We start from the raw sequence: 4792 nt of genomic DNA, 5'->3' as shown, positions 1-4792 counted from the left end.
TTTTTTTTTTTTTTTTTTTTTTTTTTTTTTTTTTTTTTTCCTTTTTCCTGCATGCTTATTATGCCTCTTCTATACCCTGGGGCTGAGGACAACTGTCACTCCAAATCATTCCTTCTCTTCAACCATTCCTGGAAATATCTAAGACTGCAAAACACCAGATCTGGCTGCTGAGGCCTTCTAACCTTATTCAATCACTTGATCCTTGAAGACTGAATCCCAGTTTTCCAGAGAGAAAGAGAGTGACAGAGACTGAAGACAACATGACCGCTGAGTCAATCTTGCTGATAGGAAGAGCCTCAGACAGCCCAGAGAGGACCAGAAGGGTGAAAATTCCCGTCCAAATTTTCCTTTCCCAGAACCAGACTTATTCTATGTTTTTTACTGGTTTATCTTCCGTTTAACATTTTTGCAAGTGGTAATTATGGCTTTTCTGGGAACAGGAGTTGAAACAGGACAGATTTTCCCATGCAATGACCATTTTCTTCTAACAGTGACAGAAGACAGAAAAGCATTTTGGACAGGAGGTGTTAGGGTGATTATCCATGTACAGAGAATGAGAAAGTCTGAATGTAAACTATGATCTCAACCCAACTAATCTGGCATTTTTTATTTTTAATAAATAAATGACCAGAAATTGCTTCTCAGAATGCTTCATGTCTATATTACACTAAGCAATGGATGGTTCTGTAGACCAAATAATTTATTTTGGTCAAGTAATTCCTCACATTTCATGAACTCCAAAAAGAGTAAGATCTGCTCACTGCAGGCACCAGATCATCATAGGCTTGTGCTTTAAATAGTATCAAATATCTAAGCCTGATCCCCGGGTTTTCCTAACAACAGAGACCGCAGTTTCAGTGGGGGGTTGTTTTTTGGTGGCATATCAGGATTTTTCCTCCCTCCATTGCTCATTCTGACTCCCAACATCTCCTCAGCGAAGACCCCTACCTACCTACTGAACCAAGGCAGTGAAGTTCACCAAGTCTGATTAAAAACACCCTCCTTTTTTTGAACCACGTTACCTGTTTACTGACCTGGCTTATCTGGCAGCCCTATGACTCGTATTTACATGACTCACAGAGCGGTACAGGGGGGAAAAAAGGGGAACTGAATGCAGAGAGGCAAGTAGAAACTTCTCAAGTCAGTGCTCCTACCAAAAACATTTAGCATGAAACCAAGACCTAAGTCACTCACTTCCCTGTTTTCCTTACAAAGTTTCAGTAAAGTAGAGATGTAGCAAACTGTGCATTATTAAGCAATTTATAYAGCAGCTAGTAAGAACCAGCCTAGGAAATGCAACTCATTCTTGTCTTTATAAGGGGGATGGGATAGGGCAGAGAAGCCCATGCATTTTGGACAATCTGAGGACTGCCTTCAGTTTCTGTATGAATAATAATAATTAAAAGTGGATGTAACTAATTGGAATCCATTCCACAGCAGTAACATGATCCCTTTCATTGCCAATCCCTTGAGTCACTCTGTTCTCCAGATGATTATTTTTCTGCGTTTCCCTAATACAATTTGAATACCGCCTTTCACACTGCTAATGGATCCAGCGTGGGTTGACACTCTTGGAGCATTTAAGCCCACTGCCAGCTCAGTTAGCTCTGAAGCACCACAGCACTTACCCTGTATTTCACCAGAAAACTGCCCAATTTTATCCTTAAAATCACCTCTGCCATCCAGAAGCTGAGTGCTAACCCAGCTGTGTGATTACCTATTATTTGCCCAGTACAATCTGAATTAAAAGCTGTGATGGGCGTCTCACGATGACAGCTTTCCTTCTGAGAAGCTTTACTGGCGCTTGCTTTGCAACGTGGTCTGTGGTTGGGACATAGTGGCCTGAGCAAGATTTATTTCCTTATGGCCAGAAAACATGGACATTTCCAAAACTGCCAAACTGATCGGTGTTTGCTGAAAAATCAAAGCTGCCAATGTCAGGCACATAGCCTGAGCAGCCACAAGCCTGTTGCAAAGCAGGGCTCCCCTTTTGAGGCCTCTTGGGAGGAGAAATTTGTTCAGGGGTTTGAAGGTCCCAGGGGAAGGCAAAGCCCAAAGCTGTTAAACTTCAGCCCATCCAGATGCAGAGGAAGATTCTCTCCTTGTACACGTGACACTGGTCTTGAGTCACCTCATGGGAGTGGTAATCTCTCCAGATAGGGAGCTGATCTCCAGGCTCATTCCTAGGCTTCTTTAGGTTGTTGCTCCCTTCCAGGCCACTACCAGCATTAGGAATAGAACAAGGCTGGGGGGAAGAAGTCTCCCTTGACTGGAAGAGGAGGCTGCTTCCAGCGGAGTTCTAGAAAACCCTGCCAGGACTGCGAAACACAGTTCCCTCTACCAGGCACTGAATAGGGTCAGTGCAGGCAGGGCCACTGGACCAGCGCTCTTGTTGGGTGATGATCATGGCTACCTCGGCATTGCTCTGATCAAGATAATTTTGTTTTGATCAAGATAATTTCTGCATCACAAGCTCTGGTGTCCATTGCACTGTGCAGCTGCTGCCTAGCAGGGATTTTCCTGGCAAAGCTAATAACATCCAAGAGCTGGATTCAAATCTCTCTGAAATTAGGAGGCTTCTTGTGAGCTGTGACAGAGCTTGGATGAGGTCCACAGCCTCACGGATCAAAAGCACCTCTTTTCTTCAGGAGCTTGGCTATTTCKGTCACTTTTGGGATCGGTGCTATTAGCTTTCATGTGGCACTGAAACCCTCCCTTGTTTCATCAGCTTTCTGGATGTCTCCTAAAATAACATGTGTGATGGTAAACTGGGAACCTGGCAGCCTGGTGGAAAGCAGGCCTCAACAGCTCATGTGAACTGATGGCTTCACTTCATTTTCATCACGGCCACGGTTCAGTGAGGAAGTGAATCTGGCCATAATGATGAAGTGAATTYGGGTTGTTAGCATGGGATCAAACACTGCCTAGCTGCATGGAGCAAAGCACTTCCAGTGCGAAATCATCTTTGCTAGCTGACATTTCCTGAAAACATTTTAAAGGGTCAGTTCTATACTAACAGATTTTATGCCAGGTCAAGGACTTGTCCTGCAGGAACAAGTCCTGGGGAGGTTTCTGAACCTTCAGCTTTGTAACTATTAGCCAGGCAAAGTTCTACAGGCCCTGAACATCAAGTGTTTATTTTCCCTGATGGATAACCCAGCAACTTGGACGGTCATACAATGTCTTGATTTGGTGCACCTGGAAGGGTTCAGTTTTGTCCAGTGTTGAAGGCACTAAAATGGCTTAATTGCCCTAACCAGCCTCATTGGAACAGCCCCCAAAATCCTGACTTATGGGCCCAGAGGCTCCATAATCAGCTCAAGCCTGGGCCATCGATCCTGGCTTCGAGTATGCTAAAGGTGTGCTGGTCTCAAGTTTTGTCTCCAGCCCTGTCTCTTGTACGGACTTTGGACCTATGTTGTACTGGCCTCACTGGCCTTGTCTCCTGAGGACCTCACACCTATGTCGTAGCAGCATCTCTGGTCCTGTCTCCTGAAGGACCTCAGGTCTACGYTATAGCCTTGTTTCCTGTCCTGTCTCTGGCCATGCCTGGACTCCCTGGGTGGACCTGGCTCTGGTCCATCTCTTGCCATGCCTGGGGCTACTGATGGCTCCTGTTACAGGGCCTGGTAGTGCCTCGTGTTGCAGGACTGTGCAGGTTGGATGAGAGCACTGCATAGGCTGTGGTTGCCCTTGCTTGCAGCTCATGTGCCTTTGGGGAGCAGCCCTGCTCTTGCTCTCTGACACATCCTTTCACCACAGGAAATGCGCTACATTGTGGAGAAGACAAAAAAAAAAAACAAAAAAAAAACTCTTCATGTGCTGAACAGTCACCATTCTGCAAAGTTTCTGTGCTCACTGCCTTGGGAATAGTGAGCTCCACCCAAACTATCATAGGGATGAGAAACTATTGCTACCCGTTTTTTTGGGGGAGGGGCGGGTTGTTGGTTTTTTTGTTTGATTTTTTTTTTTTTTTTTAGAGGAGGAGGAATAAAGTTAAGGAGATGTGGCAGAGTTGGAGCAAAACCTTCCCATCCTAGTGCTCCTGAGAGCATGGATGAAGATCATCTCTAGTCTGGGAGGATGGACTTTCACCTTAGCAATGCAAGGTGCAAGTCCTGAAAAGTATTCTGTGTCTCCCATCGCCCCATATCTTCAAACTGGTGGGACGAAAACTAGTGGAATAATTCTAATTGAATTATTGTGAGTGTTATTTTTCTCAGCACCTTGCCTTGGATTTTCCCTCTTTGGATAGAAATCTTGGCAGCTGTTGGGAGCTGGCCCACGAGCAGCACTGCCCGATGTGCAGCAGGGTCTGCATGTGGTCTGGTTATCCTGAGGGTGGGAATGCTGGGATCTCCCATGGCTGTGGTGGGAAACTCGTCTTGCAAAGTAGGAATACGGTACGAGGAAACACCCACCTTCCTGAACACCTCATAGGGCCCAGTCTCCAAAACAYGAGGTGCCCATGCTTGGCACATCCGTGATGCGGCATCATGGATGTGGTCCATGGCTGAGGGTGATTGCAGCGGCTTTACCCATCGCCTCAACTCCGGCTTYCTCCCAACCATAAGCAAAACCCTCCAGAAATGCCGCTCATCCTCGAGCGCTCCCAGGCGCGCCCGGCAKCACTGTGGGCTGAGAAGAGCCCAGCGCCCACACGGAGCTCCCGGGCACCCCTGTGACAAGTCCACCAGCCTGGCCATGCGCGCCGCAATCCGTGGGGCTGGGAGCAGAGAAATTGATTTAAAGGAGGAAAATGAGGGTGGGAAGACAAAAAAAAAAAAAAAAA

This window comes from Nothoprocta perdicaria, unplaced genomic scaffold, assembly GCF_003342845.1.
Source record: "Nothoprocta perdicaria isolate Ctin4 unplaced genomic scaffold, notPer1 scaffold_39, whole genome shotgun sequence".
Lineage (NCBI taxonomy): Eukaryota > Metazoa > Chordata > Aves > Tinamiformes > Tinamidae > Nothoprocta > Nothoprocta perdicaria.
This window is presented reverse-complemented; position numbering follows the sequence as displayed.